Source organism: Echeneis naucrates, chromosome 2 (assembly GCF_900963305.1).
Source record: "Echeneis naucrates chromosome 2, fEcheNa1.1, whole genome shotgun sequence".
In the NCBI taxonomy this organism is placed as follows: Eukaryota; Metazoa; Chordata; class Actinopteri; order Carangiformes; family Echeneidae; genus Echeneis; species Echeneis naucrates.
This window is the reverse complement of record NC_042512.1, coordinates 9,531,072-9,557,964: the sequence shown is the minus strand read 5'-3', so window position 1 is coordinate 9,557,964 and position 26,893 is coordinate 9,531,072. Positions and strand designations below refer to the sequence as shown.

General features: G+C 41.2%; 1 protein-coding gene and 5 non-coding genes across 6 annotated transcripts in view; 3 read left to right on the top strand and 3 right to left on the bottom strand.

Moving 5' to 3' along the window:
• Nucleotides 1-26,893, bottom strand: part of LOC115052583 (NACHT, LRR and PYD domains-containing protein 3-like) — a 111,704-nt gene that overhangs the window by 39,530 nt on the left and 45,281 nt on the right. The gene's annotated exons all lie outside the window — the stretch shown is intronic.
• Nucleotides 14,375-14,445, top strand: trnag-gcc (transfer RNA glycine (anticodon GCC)). The gene has a single exon. It is a non-coding gene; the product is annotated as a tRNA-Gly (tRNA).
• trnan-guu (transfer RNA asparagine (anticodon GUU)) lies at nucleotides 21,610-21,683 on the bottom strand. Its single transcript has one exon. It is a non-coding gene; the product is annotated as a tRNA-Asn (tRNA).
• On the bottom strand, nucleotides 22,777-22,848 carry trnag-ucc (transfer RNA glycine (anticodon UCC)). The gene has a single exon. It is a non-coding gene; the product is annotated as a tRNA-Gly (tRNA).
• On the top strand, nucleotides 24,086-24,168 carry trnal-cag (transfer RNA leucine (anticodon CAG)). Its single transcript has one exon. It is a non-coding gene; the product is annotated as a tRNA-Leu (tRNA).
• Nucleotides 25,008-25,081, top strand: trnat-cgu (transfer RNA threonine (anticodon CGU)). Its single transcript has one exon. It is a non-coding gene; the product is annotated as a tRNA-Thr (tRNA).

Sequence of the window (26,893 nt, the reverse complement as noted above, 5' to 3'; positions counted from 1 at the left end):
AAATTGTAATTATTTGTTTTGTTTAAAATTTCTGCCACAACCTATTGGTTGAACATAGAACAGAATCAATGCATCACTATACAGTGTTTGTGTTACCATGTCTTTACTTTAATCAGTATGTTTGTTATTCAGCTGTTGTGTTACTCCGCTGTTGTTTATCTCTGTGTTTAATCATAGTCAAGTAAGGTTTGAAAAATATAACCTGAGGAAAAATAAATTGAAAAAACAACGTTACCACCCTGATAATGAAACAAAAGGAGGAGGAGGAGTCACCCCAGTACAGGAGAACTTCCCTTTTAAAGAGGAGAACCAGCCAATCCCACCTCTACACCTGAACAGGAAATGGGACACACACACAGAGTGGACTCCACCCTGAGAACAAGGAGGGCAAATGACCAAAGGCCATAACACTTATTTATAAGGAAGTAGGTTCTTAATTTTAGCTTCCTCCAAACATCATCTCTCTGCTTTTGGAATGGGGGGTTGGATTATTTTTTATGACAAAATTTTATGACAAAATTTACATTGACAGAGGACGAACAAGGTGAAGGTGTTACATACGTTACATACGAAAATAAAATCATTCCGATTGAAATTTACATGAACCGTAGCCTCCATCTCTCCATCTCTCTGCTGGGACTAAGCAGTCAGGGTTTACTAGACGGACCCAGAAATATGGCCTGGCCACCTGGCCTGATGTGGGTTGAGTTCCTTGACTGTGCTGATGTAGGCCAGGTTCTTATGGTCGGTCCAGACCACAAAGGAATGTTCAGCCCCCTCCAGCCAGTGATGCCACTCCTCCAATGCCAGCTTAACCACCAACAGTTCCTCTCAGCAGGGAGCAGGCGGCGAGAAAAGAAGGCACATGGATGAACCTTTGTGTCCCGAGAAGAGCGTTGGGACAGGATGGCCCCCACCCCCACATCAGATGCATCGACCTCAACTATGAAAGGGAGAGATGGGTCAGGGTGGATAAGGACAGGAGCAGAAGGGAACCGAGCCTTGAGCAACTTAAAGGCTCGTCCAGCAGCAGGGGTCCAGACAAAAAACTGGGTACTGGAAGTTAGTGCAGTCAGAGGAGCTGCTAGGGTGCTGTAATTTCAGAAGAACCACCAGTAGAAGTTCAGAAACCCTAAAAAGCTCTGCAGCTGTTTGCAGGTAGATGGAATAGGCCATTCCAGTCACCTTGGCTTATATGGTATTGCATTGTATCCTCTTCAGGTTTTAAACATTTGAACTGTATACTCAGACTCGCTGTCGCGCTGTGTGAAAACTTTGTTTTCTAAAGTCACATCTTTTATTCTTTACTCAGGTTGGAGAACTGCAGGTTGTCAGAGATCAGCTGTTCTTCTCTGGTCTCAGCTCTGAAGTCCAACCCCTCCCATCTCAGAGAACTGGACCTGAGTTGGAATGACCTGCAGGATTCAGGACTGAAGGATCTGTGTGGTTTTCTGAAGAGTCCTCACTGCAGACTGGAGACTCTGAGGTCAGACTCATGTTTTATTTCTGCTCTCAGATTAATATGATGTTACAGTTGTGGTGACTCTGACCTGCAGACAGGTTTATATTTATGAGGGAAAATCCTCTTCAGGTTTTAGACATTTAACTGTTAAATGGTTTGAAAGTAACTTTGGAAAACAGATTTCTATTAATTTGAAAATTACATTTTAATTGCAAGCAGTTTATCAATCAATCTTGTATTTTTGAAAGGGGACATCATATATTAATGAATATTTGTATGTTAATATGCAGATTGTGGTTTGTGGTTTTTTTCATTTATTTATTTATTTGCGTGTCGAATTGAAAGCAACTGCACTTAGGTTTGTCGAAGAAGATGTTTGGCCTCTTATCTCAGGGGCTTCATCAGTTCAACCCATCGGTCTGACTAGTCCTCACTAGTCTGACAGACAGTGGAGTTGGATTCAGGTATTTAACCTCTGTAGGAGTGTTCACAAAGCTCCTTGTGACAGCAGCCCATTAGAGGAGTTCCACTGACCATTGTTAGTCCGCTACTGTAGACACATTTGTGTGTCATTTCTGTTGTGGAAATTCTCTGTTCCTGGTGAAGAATGAAATAGAGACTTTTTCTGGCTGACAAGTTTTTATTTTCTTTGCAGGGCTTGTTCAGGGCTCTACCTGCAGACTGAGCTAAATCACTGACAGCTGGGTTAAATGTCATGTGTTGGTCCAACATCAGGCCATTTATACTGATCAGTGTAGGACAGCATTACTGTCCCAAGATTAACAACATTCAACTTGGCCTAATATTCACCACTTGTGTTTTGTATTGGTTCTCCATTAGTCTCCACTTCCAGCACCGTTTTGGAACAATGTTCAGCATAACGTGAACATTTTTTCTTTCTTAGCCAACAGAATAGATCATCCACATGTAACATGGCTCTATTGGTTGAGTTTGGGATATTTCAGTCATAATGCAAATTTAGTTTGAATATCAAACAGATTGTAAGAACTAATGCTTTCATTTTCCAAGGAACCTTCCCACCTGGTCCATTATTAGAATAATAATGTTTACATGAACCACTGACCCCAAAGCAGTGACATGAATGTACATGACCAACACACTGCAGCAGTGGAAATAAGGTGGCTCCAAACATACCTAATGTAAACATCACCACCTCAGGACAACATCCATTTTGCTGTGATTGTGTAGCAAAGCTTTAGTCCAATCAGCTGCAGTGGTTTGGTTCCACACTAAGATAAGGATTGGCTCTAAGGGCTGGTCTGCTGGGGGAGCAGTTGCCCCGTTGCCCTCCTCTCTCTGCTGCAGGAAACATGTTTGCTCCGTCTGCCTCGCTGATCTCCCAGCTATGTTAAATATCAGTCTCAGGATTCTATGGACTGATATCAAATCATTCAAATGAAGATCAGCCAGAATCGGGAAAATCATCAATTTATTTATATATTTAATTTTGAACCCATCCTTATAATCCATTAAAGATGACATAGATCAGAATAGATTCTGCATATTTAAGTATGATTTCCACATTCAGCTATTCATGTCTCTTCAAATATATCATTAATGATGAGTTAGGTTTTCTGTGTAGAACTTTTGGAGGTTGTGTAGTTGACTGTTTGACTGGTTTTAGAGTGGACTTACCTGCCAGAGCTAACAGATGGGGGCTCCAGTTGAACTTAAGTCACGCACTTCAGCGTCCAAAGTCCAAAATACGAGTACAAAATTGTGAAATACGACTACGACACTGCAAAATATGAGAACGAAAGCCCCCACGAGAGTTCATTCATTATGAGATTGTTCTGACTCCATACAAAACAGTGCAAGGGAAATGCCCCCACCCAAAATTCCATCCCTGACCAGAAGACCATCTCTGCATTATACAAGAGATCATATGTGGCAGAATCAGAGATAGAAATAAAGTTTGGCTGACTCTGCTGTTTGGTTATTTCTGATGTGTTACAATCACAATGATGACAGTTTGAGTCAGTTCAGGTTCTTGACAGTGTTGTTTCATTTTCTCATTAAATCTTGTCACTGTTTGTATTTGACTGTTGTGAAGCTGCTTCCTGTTGGTTCAGCAGTTTGAATTTCATTTTCTAAACTTCTACTTTCTAAACCTTCAGCTCTGAACAGATGATGAAACACTGAACGCTTTCAAGCAGGAACTTTGTCTCCTAAAGTCACATCTTTTCTTCTTTACTCAGGTTGTGGGGCTGCAGTTTGTCAGAGATCAGCTGTTCTTCTCTGGTCTCAGCTCTGAAGTCCAACCCCTCCCATCTCAGAGAACTGGACCTGAGTCTGAACTACCTGCAGGATTCAGGACTGAAGGATCTGTGTGGTTTTCTGGAGAGTCCAGATTGTAGACTGGAGATTCTGAGGTCTGTTCAGTTGTTGTTGTAGATTTGTGTAATCCAGAGTTTATATTCACATTTAACTTGAATGTATTCACTTTTATTAAAAATCACAGTTGTTTCATGTTTCCAGTTGTTTCTAATTATAATCATAAAAGTTGTCACTCTTTTCCAAAACTTGAATTTACTTGTTCAATATATTAATCAGGAAAAGTCCTCCAGGAACCAAAGAGTTGGTTTCAAATGTCTGATCTCCAGACAGAAACCAGGACCAAGGGAGACCTTAGTCTTGGATCAGGACTGGATCTTTAAATCTTGCTCTTGGTCTTTGTATTGGAACAAAGTCTGATGTGGACCAGCAACATTTGAGATGTTAAAGTGTGTGATGAGTTTGAGAAGATTGAGAATTTCTGGATCAGGACATCTGATCTCCATGATTTGTTGTTTTTCCAGGTTGAGATGCTGTTGGTTGTCAAAGATCAGCTGTTCTTCTCTGGCCTCAGCTCTGAAGTCCAACCCCTCCCATCTCAGAGAGCTGAACCTGAGTGGAAACCTCCTGCAGGATCCAGATGTGAAGGAGCTGCGTGATCTTGTGAAGAGTCAAGACTGTAGACTGGAGACTCTGAGGTCAGTCCACTGTGGTAGATCTTTAATCTAATGTCCTAATAAATGTCTTCAGACTTGGAGGGTGTGGAGCTGAGGACCAGAGTCAGTTGTGTTGTTGAGACTCCAGCCCTCATGGGGCTTTCAGACACGTGGCCGTGGCCCCCCTGTGCTCTGAAAGCTGTTATTTCCAAAGGATTGGAGCTCCACCACAGGTTTCCCTGCACTGAGCACAGTTCATGTGCAGCACAGTGATAGTTGTGTTTCTTTGTGGTGTGGTCATACTCAGTCAGTGTGTTACTGCAGTAGATGGAGTTCAGAGCAGCGGTACAGAAGCTGAGTGATGAGCTGCTGTGGACGGAGTCAACATCAAAAAGCTCTTCTACACACTTTGAAAACAAACAGTCCCACACATGTTGAAATGTTCTTCATTTAGAAGATTTTACAGCTTCATCTTCACATCAAAGCAGAACTTTCCTTTGCTGCCACATATTTATGAAGCAGCCAATTGCTGTATTCCTACACACAAGTATGTCCTGTATTCCACTGCAGCCGCAGGTCAGCTGAGGGAATCACTTTGTTTTAGAGTGAGGAGCTGCTGAACTTCAGCCTCCAGTGGCTGAAATGACAATTACACTAAAGAAACACTTCAAACATCCAGACAGAATGTGGTGGAACTTTGTTTTTAAGTCTTCTCAACATTTCTGATTTTTACATTTCTGCATTTTATCTGCATCTTTTATTCCTTATTCAGATTTGACAACTCCAGTTTGTCAGAGATCAGCTGCTGTTCTCTGGTCTCAGCTCTGAAGTCCAACCCCTCCCATCTCAGAGAACTGGAGCTGAGTCACAACAATGACCTGCAGGATTCAGGACTGAAGGATCTGTGTGGTTTTCTGAAGAGTCCTCACTGTAGACTGGAGACTCTGAGGTCAGACTCATGTTTTATTTCTGCTCTCAGATTAATATGATGTTACAGTTGTGGTGACTCTGACTTTCAGACAGGTTTATATTTATGATGGAAAATCCTCTTCAGGTTTTTAACATGTAAACTGTTAAATGGTTTGAAAGCAGCCTTGGAAAACTGATTTCTATTAATTTGAAAATTACATTTTAATTGCAAGCAGTTATCAATCAATCTTGTATTTTTGAAAGGGGGCATCATATATTAATGAATATTTGTATGTTAACATGCAGATTTTAGTCTGTGTTTTTTTTTTTTTTTCATTTATTTATTTATTTGCCTGTCAAATTGAAAGAAACTGCCCTTTGTTTGTCTAAGAAGATGTTTGGCCTCTTATCTCAGGGGCTTCATCAGTTCATCAGTCCTCACTAGTCTGACAGACAGTGGAGTTGGACCCAGGTATTTAACCTCTGTAGGAGTGTTCACAAAGCTCCTTGTGACAACAGCCCATTAGAGGAGTTCCACTGACCTTTGTTAGTCCGCTACTGTAGATACATTTGTGTGTCATTTCTGTTGTGGAAATTCTCTGTTGCTGGTGAAGAATGAAATACAGACTTTTTCTGGCCGACAAGTTTTTATTTTCTTTGCAAAGAAGAAGTCAATCATCACACGAGCAGGACAAATGAAAGAATTCATAAATCACTCGTATAGAATATTAATTTCAGCTCACTGGCCCAGTGATGGTGATGCAAAGTGTCAGAATGAAATATCTTTTTAGTAATTCTATGATCAGGCAGCTTCACAGATCTGTTCCACAGCTGGAGCATTTGTCTCTTATGTCTGATACTCAAGGGCTCCCAACCCAAATCACCATGAAGAGCCAACACTGAGGTCAATCTGTGTTCTGCTGTAAGATAACCAATAGCTCTATGATGCTGAGTATTACAAAGAGAATATTCACAGAATCCCCAGACAGCAGAAGCATCATCTGACACACACACACGCACACACACACACACACACTACAGAACAGAGTGAAAGCATGAACTCCCAGATGAGCACAGTGTTCAGACTTGTTCAGGGCTCTACCTGCAGACTGAGCTAAAACACTGACAGCTGGGTTAAATGTCATGTGTTGGTCCAACGTCAGGCCAAGACATTTATACTGATCAGTGTAGGACAGCAGTACTGTCCCAAGATTAACAACATTCAACTTGGCCTAAAATGCTCCACTTGTGTTTTGTCTTGGTTCTCCATTAGTCTCCACCTCCAGCACTGTTTTGGAACAGTGTTCAACATAACATGAACATTTTTTCTTTCTTAGCCAACAGAATAGAATCATCCACATGTAACATGGCTCTATTGGTTCAGTTTGGGAAATTTCAGCCATAATAACAATTTAGTTTGAATATCAAACAGATTGTCAGATCCAACAGGATGATGCTGTGCCAGACCATGTAAATGTGCCAGTGGTGGGATTTCATGGGGAACTTGTATTTTGATGCAAATGAGTCCAACAAATCCCCCCATCTATATGTTACAGGTACCAGCAATGTAAGGCCTCTCAGCTTCAGTTATGGTTTTGGTGTCTTTGTCCGGGGCTGAACCTTCTGCACAGTGTCTGGTACAGCAAAGGAGAAAACAAGTGTGACTGCTCTGTTGTCGTACCATTTGACGGCACAGATGTTGTGGTTCCCCTCCACTCGCATATCAAAGCTTCCTCTCCCCTTTTTCTTCAAGCTCGTTTCATCCTCAATGACTGTTTCGACTGGTTTTAGAGTGGACTTACCTGCCGGAGCTCAGATTGTTATACAGGAGTTCATATGTGGCAGAATCAGAGATAGAAATAAAATTTGTCTGACTCTGCTGTTTGGTTATTTCTGATGTGTTCAAATCACAATGTTGACAGTTTGAGTCAGTTCAGGTTTTTTAGTGTTGTTTCATTTTCTCCTTAAATCTTGTCACTGTTTGTATTTGACTGTTGTGAAGCTGCTTCCTGTTGGTTCAGCTGTTTGACTTTCATTTTCTAAACTTCTACTTTCTAAACCTTCAACTCTGAACAGATGATGAAACACTGAACACTTTCAAGCAGGAACTTTGTCTCCTAAAGTCACATCTTTTATTCTTTACTCAGGTTGAAGAGCTGCAGATTGTCAGAGATCAGCTGTTCTTCTCTGGTCTCAGCTCTGAAGTCCAACCCCTCCCATCTCAGAGAACTGGACCTGAGTCACAACAACCTGAAGGATTCAGACCTGAAGGATCTGTGTGGTTTTCTGAAGAGTCCTCACTGCAGACTGGAGACTCTGAGGTCAGACTCATGTTTTATTTCTGCTCTCAGATTAATATGATGTTACAGTTGTGGTGACTCTGACCTGCAGACAGGTTTATATTTATGAGGGAAAGTCCTCTTCAGGTTTTAGACATTTAACTGTTAAATGGTTGAAAATATATTTTCAAAAAGTTTGTTTCAAAATGACATCGGAATGGAAAACATTAATCTAATGTTTTTGAAAGGGGACATTGTATATGAATTTTAAATATTAAAATCTTATTTCAATGTTTCTTAGAATCATCCAAAATCAAAGAAATCAACACAAACATAAACCCTTTTGCCAACAAAAACACCTCTGAGGTGCTCATACACAGAACAACAAAACTGTAATGGGGTCGCTCTCTCACCCAAGAATGGCACAAGTCTAGACTGGAACAGCTGAGAACTTTATTGACTACGTGCAGCAGCCCAAACAGACGGCAGGCAGAGGCAGAGTCTAGAGACAGGCAGCAGGTCAGGTTACCGGGGCAGAGATGAGGAGTAGTGGTCTGGGGCCGAAGGCAGGTTAGGCCCCAGGAGGTCCGTCGGGAAAGCTGAGCGTAATGCAAAGACAATCTGGCAGAGAGGCAGAGTGGAGGAGCTGGTTAAGGGGAGTCTGGGAGGAACAGATGAGTCTGTTTATCCTGATTAAGAGAGGTAAGGAGGCAGGTAGAGTGGGTGGTGGAGGGGAGAACCAGGAGTGGACTATGACAAAAACAAAACATGGATCTGACTTTCTACTTCATCCAGTTTATATTGATTTCATCCACATGTAACATGGCTCTATTGGTTCAGTTTGGGATATTTCAGTCATAATGCCAATTTAGTTTGAATATCAGACAGATTGTCAGAACTAATGCTTTCATTTTCCAAGGAACCTTCCCACCTGGTTCATTATTAGAAGAATAATGTTTACATGAACCACTGACCCCAAAACAGTTACATGAATGTACATGAGCAACACACTGCAGCAGTTGAAATAAGGTGGCTCCAAACATACCTAATGTAAACATCAACACCTCAGGACAACATCCATTTTGCTGTGATTGTGTAGCAAAGCTTTAGTCCAATCAGCTGCAGTGGTTTGGTTCCACACTAAGATAAGGATTGGCTCTAAGGGCTGGTCTGCTGGGGGAGCAGTTGCCCCGTTGCCCTCCTCTCTCTGCTGCAGGAAACATGTTTGCTCCGTCAGTAAGTTCAAGTTCTTTGAGGTGTTGTTTCATTTTCTCATTAAATCTTGTCACTGTTTGTATTTGACTGTTGTGAAGCTGCTTCCTGTTGGTTCAGCTGTTTGAATTTCATTTTCTAAACTTCTACTTTCTAAACTTTCAGTTCTGAAAAGAATGATGAAAAATTGAACACTCTCAAGCAGGAACTTTGTCTCCTAAAGTCACATCTTTTATTCTTTACTCAGGTTGATGAGCTGCAGTTTGTCAGAGATCAGCTGTTCTTCTCTGGTCTCAGCTCTGAAGTCCAACCCCTCCCATCTCAGAGAACTGGACCTGAGTCTGAACGACCTGGAGGATTCAGGACTGAAGGATCTGTGTGGTTTTCTGTAGAGTCCTCACTGTAGACTGGAGACTCTGAGGTCAGACTCATGTTTTATTTCTGCTCTCAGATTAATATGATGTTACAGTTGTGGTGACTCTGACCTGCAGACATCAGGCTGATATTATACTGATCCTCACTGAGGATCTTCATGCTGACGTCTGTTTTCTTCTTCTCTGGTTTAGTCCAGTCAGTGTGGCAGAGAAATGTTGAACTACAGATTTAAAACTTAAAAAAAAAAAAAAAAAATCCTTCAGTGTTTCAATGACAGGAAATATTTTTCCTCACTGAAATGGACAAATTATATATTCAGTGGGGTCGGAATCATTCACTCTGGAACAATTCGATTTGATTTGGATTTTTGGGGTTATGATTCGATTCAAAATTGATTCTTTATTCAAGATAATTTTCGATTGAAAACAATTCGATTCATAGTCATTTCTGCTTCAATCTATAGGTGTGCAAAGGATCCTCATGATCTACTCCAGTCTGCTTTGCAAGACAAAATGATGAATGGAGACATTAAAGTTTCTTTTTCACATTTATTAAGTTTTAAACATTTATCCATGCTCAGATGGAATTGTTGCAACTGTTGTTTAATACAATATCACATATTGCTTTAATAGCAAAAATAAAAGTGTCTCTTTAAAAAAAAAGATCATGCTGCCTTTTAAGTTTTAAGGAAAGTGCCTTTTCAAATGTGTGTGGACCACAACTGCTACTCTGAGCAGCAAGCTATAAAATAAGTCATGTCAAGCTCGGTAAAAACCAAAATGAGTCAGAATCTTTGCCTGCAACAAGGACGGGGCCTGTTGAATCTCTCTTTCCTCCATTATTGTAGTTTCCTCCTTGTTTTGGTGCATGTGTATGTTCCAGAACCAGCTCCGTGGTGACGTCAGACAGCGTCTTTGTCAGCATTGTTTTATTTTTTACATCGATTTTGGGACATTTTGAATTGATTCTGAATCATAGTAAATGAGAATTGTGATTCTTGTATCAATAGTTTGTTTTGTTTTTTTTTCCCTTTGGGTACAGCACTAATATTCAGTGTTTTCCTGTTCCAACACGACTATAAAGTCATGTGACTCAAGCAGACTGAAAGATTCAGACCAAACTCAGCATGTTAAACGTGGTCACCGCTGAATGAAGTGAAAATGTTCCAGATGATGTGAATCATGTTGGCTTGATGAAACATTGAACACTTTCAAGCAGGAACTTTGTCTCCTAAAGTCACATCTTTTATTCTTTACTTCGGTTGGAGAACTGCAGTTTGCTGTTTTAACTTTGGAAAACAGATTTTTATTAAATTGAAAAAGACGTTTTAATTGCATGCAGTTTATCAATCAATTTTGTATTTTTGAAAGGGGACATCATATATTCATATATATTTGTGTGTTAGTCTTCAGATTTTAGTCTGTGGTTCATTTCATTTATTAATTTATTTGCATGTCATTCATAAAAATGTCCAACCCACATGGATTTATAAGACGTATTTAATCATCCAGTGGCTGTTGTAACAACCTGAACTCTCATATATCTGCATATAAACATACACACATACATTATTTTCCTTTTCTCAAGTCATAATGGTACATTTTAAACAAAACAATCAACCAAAGAAAAATATTTTGCCTTCTTTCCCAAACCACAGAAATAAAATCATCTACCACAAGTCCCTTCACTCAAACATAATTCGCTCTGAACAGATGATGAAACACAAAACACACTGCAATTTCCCAGTCTGGGATAAATAAAGTATCTATCTATCTATCTTTCAAGCAGGAACTTTGTCTCCTAAAGTCACATCTTTTATTCTTTGCTCAGGTTGAGACGCTGCAGTTTGTCAGAGATCAGCTGTTCTTCTCTGGTCTCAGCTCTGAAGTCCAACCCCTCCCATCTCAGAGAACTGGACCTGAGTCTGAACTACCTGAAGGATTCAGACCTGAAGGATCTGTCTGATCTTGTGAAGAGTCCAAACTTCAGACTGGAGACTCTGAGGTCAGACTCATGTTTTATTTCTGCTACAGTTGGACTCAGTTCATGTTCCTTTCAGTAATATTGTTTAACCCTAACCCTCAGTGAAGCTGTGAGAGGAGAACAGAAACAGATTTCAGAATTAGACAGAAAGAGAGAAAACAGTCCGCCAATCAGATCAGTCAGAGGACTGTTGTGATCATGTGACCATCAAATGAAGCAGATTCCAGCTGAAGAACTCAGAGATGTTCAGATTCTGGTCCTCGTCCATCAAACTGTCAGATCTGAGCTGAGACTGTTTGTTCTCTGATCAGGTTCATCTGTCACAGCTCTGAGATCAGTCTGACTGAAAGCTGCACATCACTGATCTTCTTTCATCACACTGTCACCATGTGGTCTGTCTGTCTGTCTGCCTGTCTGCCTGTCTGTCTGTCTGAGTCTCTCTGTTTAAATGGACCTTCAGTAAATCATCAGTAAAGTGATGAACCTTCATGACTCAGCTCTTTATCTCCACTGTGGACTCAGAGAAATGTGCTGAGTCAGCAGACTTGAGGTCTGTGAGTTTCCAGCTCAGTGTGTTCACTCCAACACGTTAACATGAGCTGAGAGGAAGCAGCTGCTGCACATCTGGACTGAACAGGACTGAAGTCCCTGCAGGTCTTTATGCTGGATCTGCATCACTGACTGACAGCTGATGGACAGAGTCAGGAAACACTGATGGATCTGCTCTCTTCTTCTTCTCTACACAGGTGGAGGTGGTGAAGAGGAAGGTGTGTGCTGATGGAGGATCAGCTGCTTCCTGATGATCCAGATGTTGCAGCAGCAGCTTGTCCAGACTCTGGACCATGTTCCTGGGAGGTGGAGAGGAGAGCTTCATCCAGCAGAGACTGACAGAGGAATCAGAACTGGTCTGAGAACAGAGTCCAGTCCACCATGATCCCAGAGACTCCTCAAGTCCTCCTCTCCTCTCAGCCAGCTCCTCCAAACTCCACCTGGGGTTTAGGTTCAGCTTCTTCTGGACCCTTTGGGCCGCTTTGGGGACATTTCTACAAGCATTTTCTTTTGTTGGTATAAAACATTTTCTTGTGAAACACGTTGGCCCTTTCTTCCCTTCATAAAATGTAAATATGTTTTGTTTGTTTTTTTTTTTATCTCAAATAATTCTTATTCTTTTTTTATTATTCTAAATTCTTCTTTTTAACATGTTGCAAAAAATTTCTTATGTAAATAAATAACATGATACTGAAAGAGCAAAACTCAGGAAACTGCAGCAGTTTGAAAGGACAATTTTAATTTTGTGTCCTAAATGACCTTTGCATGACAAACAACATCCTGTTTTAATCTGAGTGGATGGTGATGTGGCCCGGGTGGGGGGATATTGTCTTGTTTATTTAAAATTTTTAATGTGTAAAGCACTTTGTGCCACATAATTTGTTTGAAAAGTGTTGTATAAGTGAAGTTTAAAAGATTGATATAATACAGTCCAATAATGTTCTAGCGGAGTCGTGCAGCAGACTCTCAGCTCAGTGTGTGAATGTGCTGCTGCTGAACTGGGACTCATGAGTTCCACTCTGAACCAATGAGTCATGAATCATGAGTCTGACTGTGAACCAGTCTACAGTATGTGCTGTGGGTGAGTGACAGCTCATAGCGGGGAGGGAAAGGGAGTGAAACAGCAAACCAGAGCTGCTGCTTTTCCTCCTTCTTTCTATATGAACATGAGCACCATGATGCACACTGCTGTGTTCTCATATCAAGCTCATGTTCACCTTCTTTCTTTCACAGGGAGAACATGAAAGAAGCTGAAGCTGAACTCAGCCTTCCAACTTTAGTGCTCCGTGTCACAGACTGATCCATTTTCTGACATTATAGTCCACACCAGGCTGCAGCCTCTCTGTGTGACACTTTGTTCATCATTATTTTCACACTTTAGTTCCTGCTTCTTTTCATTTAGGCTCCATGTAGGCTGTTCATGATGACTTTGTGTGTGGCTGTTTTCTTCTGAATGTGGGATCTCTGTCTGAATGAAAGTTTCACAATCACTGCCTCAGACTGCATTCAGAAGGAATTGTTGAAGTCATAGAAGCTGAAGAGTTGATGATCAGAGGCTGACAGCTAAAGGAAGCTAGAATGCACACTGCTCTCTGACAGAGTCGGCCTCCCTCCACATTTAGGAGGCTTTTTCACTTCTTACAACAGCTGACAAAGGGCTCATCTGGGATTTGAACCCCGGACCTGTCACACCCTGAGCCAGAATCATCCTGATTGTTCCTGGAATGGTTTGGTTAGTCAGAGTGTGTCTGTGTGTGTTCTTGTCTCTGAGTGGTTGGAAATGAAAATGGAGATCGGTAGAAGCAGATGACTCTGAGGATGAATGAATGTTTCACTGACAACATCAACAGCCGTTTACTCACCTCACAAAGAGACTGTGTGACGTCACTGGAGATCAAAGGCATTTCCTGTCCTTCATCGCTCTCCCACGCGACACCAACTCAAACGTCACACTCACATTAGATTCAGCCGGAACGGCGCATGCGCGCAAAAAAGCTCACGCTTGTCTGCGAAGACTGAAGTAAAACACAAATCAGCAGTTATTAGACAAATAAGTGGCGTTGAATTGAACTAAAACCAAATCTGTTGGTTTGTTCTTCCTTTTACTTATTAAAATGCGTCTTTTCCTGCTTTCGCTCATTTTTGCAATCACAGACTGAGCGAAGCTGCGCACCTCGTCCACTGTGTGTGTGTGTGTGTGTGTGTGTGTGTGTGTGTGCTCTCTCTCTCTGCTGGTCTGAGCTCTCAGTTCATTTAAATACTTTGTTGGATCTGTCTGTCTGTATCATGTCAGAAACTCTGAAACACTCTGAACTTCTTTAAAACACGGTGGATTTACTGATATGAAAGTGTCCATGATGGATTATTATAGAAAGATATCAGCTTTAATGTAAATACATTGTTGTATATAAACACAGAAATTACAATAATCATCTGTAAAACTTGTAAAGAAAATGTTGCCATCTCACTCAGCAGGAACAAAGGAGGAGCTTGTGTTTGAACCTGTGTGAGAAAAACAGAAAAAAGAAGACTCTCCCTGATCGGGTTAGTTGCCACGTTATAAAATGCAGGAAGTACTTCTGAACATGTCAGAAAGTGTTGAAGGCTGCTGATGCCTGGAGTTTCGTGACGTCATGGTAAAAAAAGTTAAGCAAGCATTGGTGGTTCAGTGGTAGAATTCTCGCCTGCCACGCGGGAGGCCCGGGTTCGATTCCCGGCCAATGCAGAGCAACTCTTTACCAACATCCAGATGTTAGAAACACAGTGCTGCTTGGAAAATACCCTGATAGACTCCAACACACTGTGACTTTGTGAAACAACCAGTGGAGCCCCCTGGTGGTCAGTAGAAGTGCAGCCCCTCTGAGCTGGTGGCAGACCAAGGCTTCAGTCTGCACACATCTTCCACATGTGATGGCACACACACTGTGTATTGTGGCAACATCCGTCCCCTCAGAGAGAATCTGCTCTTTAACCCTCCTGTCGTTTTCACCCCCCGCCCCTTACTTTAGTGTTCCTGCTCTGTTTGATACGGTGGCCGGTAAGTGCAAAACTAAATTACAAAGTGCCAAACACTTTTACAACGCGTCAAACAAAATTACATGTTGGGAAATATTTTTACATTTTATTCAACAAAATTACATAATAAAAACACTTTTACCTCGGACAAAACAAATTCACATGTTGCGAAACAAATTTCCAAACGACAGAATCTTCCGGAAGGGGAATGTACCAAATGCCGGAAGTGATCCAGAAGAAGATTGACTGTGAGCTCAAAAAGTTTGTATCGGTTTGTGTGGCGGGAAAACTTTGCGGAGTGAAAGTTTATGGCAGCATGGAGTAAATGATGTTTTGGCCGTTTTGTGGAAACAACTTGAGCCAATTTACGCGGTTGTGTTTTCCGTGCGGACGATCTGTAGAATGTTTAACGTTGATGAACGGACCAGACGGAAGGAGCACGCGCACAGGAGACATCTAATAAACAGCCCGAAATGCTAAACAAGCTAAGTGTAGCATCGCGCTAACTAGCTGAAGCCGCTGTCAGATATGCAGTGAATTAAAGTGCACCGTTTCATTTAGCAGCCAATCGTTGTCTTCACGGAATAGCAACGCGTTAAGTTAGTAAGCGTTGCTAGTTGTTATTTATTTATTTATTTATTTATTTTTTATGATTTTAGGCTTTCAGTTATGCTAAATGCACAATTGCTGCTGATTGTTTTAGCTGCTGCTAACTTTCTGTTTTGATACGGAACTCCGTTCATTCCAGCAGAACAACCATGAACATCATATAAACAATTCATGGAGGACAGAAAGTCAAAGTCAAAAGAACTGTGGGCCGAAAGGAAACAGGTCCAGGTACGTGTGTGGATATATCTGTAAAATATGGAAGTCAATATGTGTGTGTGTGAAATGAATGATATCTTTTTGTTATTTTAGTAGATAAACATGGATTGATGGCGCCACATGGAGCTGATTTAAAAGCTCAGAGAGGGAAAACACTCCCATTATATACAGATCCGGAGGTAGCAGCACCTGATCTACTGAAGCATGATGTGAAGTTTACACGGTGCAAACATCAGCCTGCGGACTCTTAAAAGGATGATTCCTCTCCAAACGCCATCAGGTTGGAACTTCGTGGACCTGGACAACTGTTTGGCTGTCGGACGATGTGGCAGGTACTCAGACAAAAGTCCAATCTTCGAGTGAAGAGAGATGATGTGATGAATGAGAGAGCACGCAGAAGGTTTCTAAGAAGAAGCTGCTCCTCAGTGGGAGCGAACTGTATGTGGCATGCAGATGGTTCTGATAAACTGGCTCTCTCAGGACGCATGGATGGATTTTTTCACCTAAAGTGCTGTGACAAATAACAAGAAGCCAACAGTGATCGCTGAGAATCTCCTCTCATGAGACTGAGGACTGATTGTGGCACGGAGAATGGCATTATGGCTGCCATTCAGTCTCCCCTACGCCTCCATCATGATGACTGCTGCTCTGGGCCGTCCAGCCACATGTATGGCTCATCCACGAATAAGCAGCGTGTTGAATCCTGGTGGGCCATATTTAGAAGGGGAAGGTAAGTGGCCTTCATGAAGTGATTTTATTATGACTGACCTTTCATTTGATTTTTATCTTTATGTTCTATCGCAGATTAACTCCTCTGAACATATATAATAATTGAGGCTGTGACTTTAACGCGTTCATTTCAATTCATTCATTACAAAACCTTTAATTAATTAGATTTTTTTAATGGAGTCCCACTTTTACTAATAATATATATTTACTTCCGATTCTATCAATTTCTACAGGTCTCAGTTCTGGATGGAGTTGTTTGCTGGATACTTCAACGGGAGCCATGAGCATCAGTGCCTTCTGAGATGTTGCTATGGTGATGTTGGATGAGTGTGTGAGACTGTGGAACAGTCACAGGATTCACACTTCCAGAACAGCGTCATGTCCAATGAACTGTGCTGCTGACCACACAGGTAATATTGGTGATGGATTGATATTTCCATGTTTGTTTTATTTATTTATTGCTAAAATGTAAATAAATGCTATTTATTGTATCTAACACAGATTTGGCTCCACAGACTGGATTTGAGATTGAACCAGCTGATTTGGATGCTGTTCCAGAGGCGAGCCTGTCAATAGCTCCATGTGGGGACTCAAACATGCTGGAGGACTTTGACTTTGTTATGGAGCACAAACAACTACAGAAGCCAGAGAACTGGGAGTCTGCAACAGAACTGTACATGAAGCTGAAAGAAACTGCTCAGCTGTGAGTCAGTGACAAAGGGAATTTTCCCTTCACACATTATCAAGTGCTTGTTCATTGAGGTTTCTGTTGGCCTTTTTTTTTTTTTTTTTTTTATATATACATGTCAAGCCATGAGATGACTGAGCTGTGATTTGGTACGAGGCAAATAGCACTGAATAGAATCAAATAATACCATGACTGAAAAACATGCAATTTTTCTGTTTTTAAATCGTTTATTATTTGTTGTTTGTAAACATAACATTTGCATTCACATTGTTTCATTTCTTCAGATGAACAGGTACCAGAATCATTTGGAAACATCACAAGGAAAAGTGAATGACAAACTAAGAAATCTGATTTGGAGTGGTGGAACACTGCAGTCTGTCTGAACACCAAGTGTCACAGCTTCATTTTTGCTGAGTTTGAAATCAATTGATAAAAATTATAGCAAAGTAATGAGTCCTATATTTTTGTAAGTATGGAATACAAAATTTCTTGAAATTTGTTTTGTCTAAAACTTAACAGTGAAAATCTTAACTGTGTGGAGAGAAAAAAAAAAAACCAAAATAAAACACCTTTTCGGAGTCTGGTCTCGAGGGGTGATCTAGTTACCAATTACAAGTTACAGTTACAAGTCCATGTGTGACTTAAACACAGTGTGTGAATCTAGGAGTGCTAATTTCAATGTGTTTGAACATGTATTGGGAACTGGGAATGGAGAGTCATCCAGGAACTCCATTCTTGGCGATGGTTCCAATCCGGACGGGGGAGGTGAAGTCAGCCCAGCTGCAAACATCAAAACATCCTCCAGAGACACAGCAGCCTGACCTTCTGCAAAGAAAAGCCTTCAGTTACATCTTGGCAATGTATTTTCTCAACAAATTATAAAAAAAAATGTGATTTACAAACCTTCACAATAAAAGACACAGTCCGCCCAGTAGCCCAAAGTTTGACTTTCTTTAAGTCTCCTGTTACTTCCTGATGGACTGAGGTCAGGTTTGAAGAGTCTCAAGTTCCAGACCAGTGAGTGTCTTTTCAGAGTGGCACAGGACAGGGGCCAGCAAAGTAGGCTGTTGCTGCAGTGCAGTCAGAAACTGAAGAGCTGAAAGACCATCTTTGAATCTAAAAAGTCACCACAAACATTGTTTCACATTTAAATGACCTAAAGAAACTTCAATGTTTTCTAAAATGACTATCCACCCAAACATATAGAAATGAGTAAAAATGGTTGTGTGTTGAACATTACTGATTTAAAGAAGAACTCTGTCTTGCTTTGCACTTGGCAGGGTAATTGTTACTCTACACACTGCAACAATTACGCATACAAACACAAGACTGGAATGACATGAGCACCTTTTGATTGGCATAAGACAGAGGAAGGGGAGACAGACATCACACAGCAATTATACTAAACTAAGGCACACATTCTGACACACTGACTCAGAGCTAAAGAATATACATTCTTAATAAACCACAGAGGGGGATGATGAGGCATTTCAAACTAAAATATCTTAAATACAAAAAATTTAAATCACATCTTCATTACAAATATGATCTTACCTGTCAATTACAGATGGGTTGCAGTCAATAATGTACCATCGGAGGGAGTCTGACACGATTTCTTTCTTTTCTTCAACAGTAGCAACACGTCTCAGACAGCCTGCTGTCTGTAACATTGTGCCGTGTCAAGATGCATTCTCACAGAGCATCCACTGAAGAAACATTCTCAATCTGAAAGACATAAAGGGACACAAACACTCATATCAATAACTATGTACAGTGTGTTCTGTATCTTCTTGCCTACTTTTTATTCCATGACAGAAGATTTAATTCTGACATAAACAATAATTGAAGCCAATTCTGTGTATGTGATAAAACAGACTGCAGGAACAACATAATACTCTGTCCTACCACACCATAGCCTACTCTCACCTCTTTCAAAGCTTTCCCTATTTCTTCATCATTGATTGAATCAACTGTTGGCCCGAAAGATAATGTACAAGATGTTGTGACAGGAAATGCGGCCCCGGACCTCCATGCACCGCTGACACAACAATCATCTTTCCTGCCAGGCAGTATTCATCCTCCCTGACAGCTGTTCATAAATTTATGTTGTAAAATTAAAACTTATCACGTATTATATGCTATAATGTATTGAGATGAAACATGTTTTTGTCTGGTAATGTAATGCCCATCTCCTCCCTGTAATGATTTTTTTTTATCTAATTTGTGCATATTCCAGACAGTGCACAATTTCCTACTTTTAGAAAAATTATTTAAATACCAGAAATATTGTACAGAAAAAAACTGGAATGTCACAGTCAGCAGCTGTCAGTTTACATTGCTGTGTGTTGTAAATTCCTCAAATTGACTGCAACCAGCTCCTCCTCGTCCTCTTCCTCAGCACATGGTGCATACAGGTCTGTGCATTTACTGTTAGAAAATTACCATTCCTATATTAAAACAGCTTACAAACGCAAATATCTTTCCCATGGAATCAATAAATTACAATTAAAATTAAGTGAGTCACTGTTTTTTTACTTACCTGTAGCAAGTACTCCTGACTGGATTTGTTTCAGGTGGATCCAGATCCTCAGTGTCAGATATTACTGTCTGAAAAACAAATTCAAATGTCAAAAACCTGAGAAGAAAAGCACACAATTGTCAGCAACTTTAAACAGCTTCCATTATTGTTCCCTCATCACATACAGTACATATCAATGGTGAAAGATTATCAGGGTGTGATGACAATTTCAGAATCAGAGTGATGTATCAACCTCTGTAGTAAAAACAAACAACACATTATTAATTATGCTACATCAGAGTAAATAAATATGGAAAAATATTGAATGAAGAGATCCACAAACCTCCTCTAAAGTGTGTTTCTAGGCAAATGAAAAAAGTGCCTTTCCTATTTCCTTTTTATATTCTGCCAGTTTGAACGGGCTTTCTGACCCAGGCACATGGAGCACCTCTGAACAGTCTGGATACAAAAGAAGGTCCTTCATCCATGTTCTTGTTAAATGTTCTCATTTCTTGGACAGCTTGCTTCAGTAGATCAGGTGCTGCTACCTCCGGATCTGTATATAATGGGAGTGTTTTCCCTCTCTGAGCTTTTAAATCAGCTCCATGTGGCGCCATCAATCCATGTTTATCTGCTAAAATAACAAAAAGATATCATTCATTTCACACACACATATTTACTTCCATATTTTACAGATATATCCACACACGTACCTGGACCTGTTTCCTTTCGGCCCACAGTTCTTTTGACTTTGACTTTCTGTCCTCCATGAATTGTTTATATGATGTTCATGGTTGTTCTGCTGGAATGAACGGAGTTCCGCATCAAAACAGAAAGTTAGCAGCAGCTAAAACAATCAGCAGCAATTGTGCATTTAGCATAAATATACGCCTAAAATAAAATAAATAAATAAATAAAAACTAGCAACGCATACTAACTAAACGCGTTGCTATTCCGTGAAGACAACGATTGGCTGCAAAATGAAACGGTGCACTTTAATTCACTGCATGTCTGACAGCGGCTTCAGCTAGTTAGCGCGATGCTACACTTAGCTTGTTTAGCATTTTCCGGATGTTTATTAGATGTCTCCTGTGCGCGTGCTCCTTCCGTCTGGTCCGTTCATCAACGTTAAACATTCTACAGATCGTCCGCACGGAAAACACAACCGCGTAAATTGGCTCAAGTTGTTTCCACAAAACGGCCAAAACATCATTTAATCTATGCTGCCATAAACTTTCACTCTGCAAAGTTTTCCCGCCACACAATCCGATACAAACATTTTGAGCTCACAGTCAATCTTCTTCTGGATCACTTCCGGCATTTGGTACATTCCACTTCCGGAAGATTCTGTCGTTTGGAAATTTGTTTCGGGATTTGTACAAGTGTTCTGCCACTTGTAAATTAGTCTTTTTTAAAAATATAAATTAATGTTGTCTGTGGTAAAAGTTTTTTTCTAATGTAAATTTGTTTAATAAAAAGTAAAAATGTTTCTCAACATGTAAACTTGTTTCACGCTTTGTAAAAGTGTTTCGCACTTTGTAATTTTGTTTTGCACTTACCGGCCACCGTAGTTTAGAGTTGGGGTGCACGCGCTTAACTACTCCGAGTTGATCTAACTAACTCATCTGCCGTTCTGTCTTTACATGAGACAGACAGGAAGTTGGACTTTCTAAAGCCAAGAGAATCCGGTTGATTTTCAAAATAAAACTGCTGTCTGCGAGCGAGACGCCGCTGAGCAGTGAGAGTTAACTTCTGTCACTGAGCTAATTATAGAAAAAAACGCAGGTGCTCTCCCCGTCGGGGAATCGAACCCCGGTCTTCCGCGTGACAGACGAGATACTGTCCAGTATACTAACGAGGAGCTGGCCCACCTGGTCTTAGACCCAGACCCAGACCCAGACCTAAATCCAAACCCAGGAGACAGAGGTTGAGTGAGTCAGTGAGGAAGAAGCTGCTCGTTCTCCTTCAACAGTTTGATCTGAGGAAAAGTCACTTCCTCTTTTCAGGAATCAACTTCTACCATCTGTCCACTAGATGGAGATATCTGAGCATCAACGTAAAAATCCTCCGGTCTTCCATGTGTGAACTATAATACCAGTGAATTAAACAAAGATCGTCCCTGGGTGGGCTCGAACCACCATCCTTTCAGTTAACAGCCGAACGCGCTGACCGATTGCGCCACAGAGACAAGTCGACCAGCTCCTCTTACAACCTGCTGTTGCAGCTATAATTATCCTAAACGTTGCTCCTTTTGTGTCTCACAGAGATCCTGCCTGTTTGGGAGAGCGTTACATTAAAGATTTAAAGGTCCCTGTTTCAATCCTGGGTTTCAGCAGCTGTTGTGGGTCCTTTTGTTCGCTCCCCCAAATGAGCTATTTCAGCACAGCACACAGTGGAAATGACTTCTCATTATTGCTTCCATGACCTGGAAGTGGAACTAAAGGTGTGTCCCTATCACCGGCCTTGATAATGATAACTGAGCACCAGTGAGTGCTCTCCTCCTCTTAGAGTCCTAACAACAGCACTCAGCTGTGTCATATTTTAAGGCTGTGCAGATTACAGAGATTCTCAAACATGCTGCATCTCTCCCCAAATGGGAAACTTGGTCCATTAAAAAAAACTAACAGTTGCTGGCAGGATTTGAACCTGCACGGGGAGTTCTAGTCCATCACATTAACCACTCGGCCACAACACCCACACGCAGGAAAGCTCCCGTGACTCAACATTTTCCAGCCTGGATAGTTTCCGCCTGCTCATCACTGAAACAAACCATCACTTCCTGTATTACAGCTTTTACCTGCAGTATCTGGATAAGAGGAACAGTAATTTAGTGGTTGGTGCTTTGTTTAGCAGAAGGAAATTTGGTGACTGACAGCTTTTCACAGAAGACAAACTTTGGTAAGAGTCATAACAGCGTGTGACATGTTCCAGCCAACACTGGTCATTGATTGGCTAATGAACACTCCCCACATACTGATCAACACACCCACCAGCAGACACATCAATCAGCAGCCGTGATCACTGTGAGGACACAGATGAACACAGCATCTCTCACACCCTAAGCAAGAATAACACCCCTACCCCAATGAGCCATCAGCACCAGGACTTGTATGGCATTAAAATGATGCACACCTCATTTTTCACCCAGTGAGACAGTGAAAGGCAGATTGGAGTAACAGATGTACAGCTGCAGTGAGGACGTGGTTACAGGTCTGTAGCTGGAGGATTTTGGCACCATTGGCATGAGATCTACACAATCTCAAGTTAAATTATAGACACACTGCAATGGCCGGGAATCGAATCCCGGTCAACTGCTTGGAAGGCAGCTATGCTCACCACTATACCACCATTGCACGTAAAACGGACTCTGATATCTGATGAGTTAAGTTTCACTTCTAATGACCACCAGGGGGCAGTTCCACTGGTTGGAAAAAGACTTCAGACTGCATTGATGTATATGGAGAGAACAACACCAAGTTCTGAGATGCTGCTTGTGGCTAGTATGGGTTAGTATGGGTTAAATAATTACATCTACTATCGTAGCTCAAAGCTTTTGATCCAGTGAGACATTTATAAGCAGTTAGAGCACATTGAACAGAACCTGTTGAAGTCAGAGAAGCCTTCCTGAATTCATGTTGTCTAACTTACTGACACTTGAATAGTGGAACTGCAGACAGTGGACACATCATATGAGGGGCTCCTCTGGGATTTACACACAGAACCTCTTGCACCCAAAGTCAGAATCATACCCCTCGATCAGGGGTCTGCAACCTTTAGCACTAAAAGAGTTATTTGGGTCCATTTCCACCAAATTAAAACCCACTCAGAGCCACAAAACTTATTTGACCAACTAATTGAAGCAATTATATATAGTTTCTTTAAACTTCTGCTTTATGAGAATGTGTTACCTTTATGAAATAAAGTATGAACAGAAAATGACTGACCTTTTTACTTCCCATAAATTGACACCAAACATCAAATTATTTTGAATTCTGAAAGAAACAAAAGACAGTGGACAAGCACTGAGTGAGGTGCCATATTCCATCCTGAACAGGAAACGTTTCAGCTGTGTGCTGTACCTGTGCTACTTTGTTCTGAAAGTCCGATCTCACTCTCCTGTCTGCAGAAGTCTGAGATCATAACAGTGAAAACGTAACGTTCTCCCCCAACCTGTCAATGATCTGGATAGTCTTCATGTCTCCTTCTGGGACAGCTTCAACTTTGGTTGAGGAGGTGAAACCAAGCAAAGATCCAGATAGCAGATACCAGGTCCATCCACAGCTAATGATCAGCTGAAAGCTAAAGGAAACAGTCAAAGCTCCGTACACAATAACAGTCCTGCTTCTGTTTACCAAAAGGCTCCAAAGCCCACCCAGAGACCTGCTGTGTTTAGTTCACTTGTTGCTGTATCTCCAACAAAGAGCTAAAGTCTTGTGGAGAAGTCTTGTGGAGAATATCTGCCTTAAAGGCAGATATTTAGGATAATTCTAGCTGGAATAGCAGGCTGCAACAGGAAAAGTTCTGCATGTCTCTGTCTTTCGATGGGCTAATTTTTCAGCAAATTTTTTGGCTCACTTTTAAGCTTTTGTCGTCAGAATGGCCGAGCGGTCTAAGGCGCTGCGTTCAGGTCGCAGTCTCCCCTGGAGGCGTGGGTTCAAATCCCACTTCTGACATAAACTGCTTTTCTTTTACCTCTACTGCAGCAAGGTGTGCTTGGGGACAAAGTTGTTTTGGTCTACTTTTGACCGCCCAAACTTTTAAAAGACCTGTTGAAATATTTCCACTCCGTCCTTGGAAAATGGAAACAACCTGGTTTTGTCCACTCCACACGTATGAGGAAATGCAAATTTTGAGCCTCTGTGCGATCTAATCAGGCGGTCTTTAGGTATTGTGGACTCACTTTGATGGGCAAATTTTTCAGCAAATTTCAGGCAGGAGTTGACCACACAACCATTATAATTTTAAGACTAAGCCACACAGAAAATATATATTACATAACAGCTAATTACGCTTGGATGAAGGAAATTGTATTTTTTTATCTAACAATAAGTGAAAACACCAAGAACAAGTGTGCCGCTAGACCATATGGGAACATTAGTTTCATGTTTGATGTTGTCATGACCTCCACAGTAGAGTGCACTCTGTTAATGAAGCTCAAAAGACAATCATGGTCTGGATGTCCCATCACGAGACATGAGTTATTCAGCAGCACTGATTAACAGGAAAACACAGAGAATGTTGTCTGACATATCTGTAATATTGATTGTTGTAACCTACAGCTGATGAAAACTCAAAAGTAGTTTGTTTCTATAACATCTGACTTTAGCAACAAGGAACAAGCCCTCATGGTTCTTGGGGAATCCATACATGTGGAAACCCTTCTCGGACTGATTGGAGCATCCAAACGCTGCACTCCTACATTAAAACAAACCACTTTACCATCAACCTCAGCTGCAGTATACACATTACACTTCCATCACCAGATCCTCTGTATATACATGTCCTTCAGAGTGGTGCTGTGGCTTAGCTGGTCAAAGCGCCTGTCTCGTAAACAGGAGATCCTGGGTTCAAATCCCAGCAGTGCCTTGCGCATAATGTTAAATGTTATAGATACACCTTTAGCTAATAATGAGAATTTAGTGGTTTAAACCTCAAATCCTTGAACACTGTCTGGTTAACATGTTTCAGTGATATTAGACTTCTATGGACCATTTCACCGCACTGGACCATTTTTGCAGAATCAACAACTAATAACTCCACAACGAGACTGTGTGACGTCACTGGAGATCAAAGGCATTTCCTGCCTTTCATTGATCTCCCACGTGACACAGATGGATACGTCACACTCTCACGTTCGCTTCAAATGAATGAGCGCATGCAGTTTCTGTAGTGTAGTGACCATCATGACTCTTAACAACGTTTGTCTCCTGTTAAAAAAGGGCAATGACCACATTTCACATCTGTCTGAGTTCTCAAACACTCAGAGTTCTCAGAACTCAGACAGACGAAAGCCAGCTGAACAGCTTCACTTCTGTTGTTGGCTACAAGACATCCTGCAGTGCTTCGCTCTCAGTGGAGTTCCTGCTCATCACTTCCTTTATTACAGCTTTGTTCAGCAGAAGGAAATTTGGTGATTAACTGCTTTTCACGCTCGGAAAACTTTAGTAAGACTAATGACAGCCCGTCAGAAAGTTGTGTCCAAATGTTTGGGTGTCAGGACAAAGCAAAGCCGTTTAATTAATTTGGTTTGTTTGTTTTAAACAGATTCTTATTTGAGAGAATCAGCACTCATCACAGTAATTTACAGTGACAAGCCTCCCTCTGTCTTTTCTTTCTCCCTTTGTAATTTCAACCCCCCCACCCCCATGTGAAAACATGCAGTGTTTGGCAGGGGGCACACACAGCCCATCACTGCAGATCAGCAGGTCTGACTGAAAACATGCTGTAAAGTATGAACCACAGCACTGCTGGGGTTTGAATGTGTAGGGTGCGAGAGGTCAACACTTGTGCTCCTCACAGTTGTGTGTCACTTGTGTGTCTGAAGAGCTGCTGCCTTTGATACATCGCCTGATGATGTCACAATACTCACAGAATGAAACTCCTCCTTTGAAGCTGCTTTGAAGAATTTCCAAAATCACATGTGGTTCAGATGTAAACACAAAGGCTGCCCCACTGTCACAATTCAGAGCAGCTGAGAAGATTATTGATCATTCAAAAACTCTGTGCAGTCATATTCAAATAATAAACAATGTTCTACGTTGCTCAAAGTGAGATTTACAGTTTACTTCATCCTCACACTACATGCTAATGTTAGCACAGTTGCACTGCCAGGTGCAGGAACATGTCAGGTGGTCTAAGGCTCCAGACTCAAGGTTAACTCCTTGAGAGATGTGTTTGCTTTCCCACTAAAACTTGAAAACGTATCTAAGTAATACTTCTACAGAGCTTTCAGTTGTCACCCTACCACTCCAAATGTGAAACTGACATGTCCAAATATGGAATGATGCAATAACAGCCAAACAAGTAGTTGAGTTTGTGATTTCATTTATATTTAGCATGCAATGTCTCAGTCTCTGCTGTCTGTTACACAGAAGAACATGACAGCTCAGCGGGACTCCTCTCTCTCTGTGACACTGGATCTGTCTGTCTGTATCCATGTCAGAAACTCTGAAAAACTCTGAACTTCTTTAAAACACGGTGGATTTACTGATGTCAAAGTGTCCACCGGTCCACCAACCCACCATCGATATCTTGTGATGGTGTGAAGAACATGTGAGCAGGAGAGCAGCTGCTTAAGTTTATGATGTGTTCAGGAAACAGTCAAAGCTCCATACACAACAATAGTCCTGCTTCTGTTTACCAAAAGGCTCCAAAGCCCACTCAGGGACCTGCTGTGTT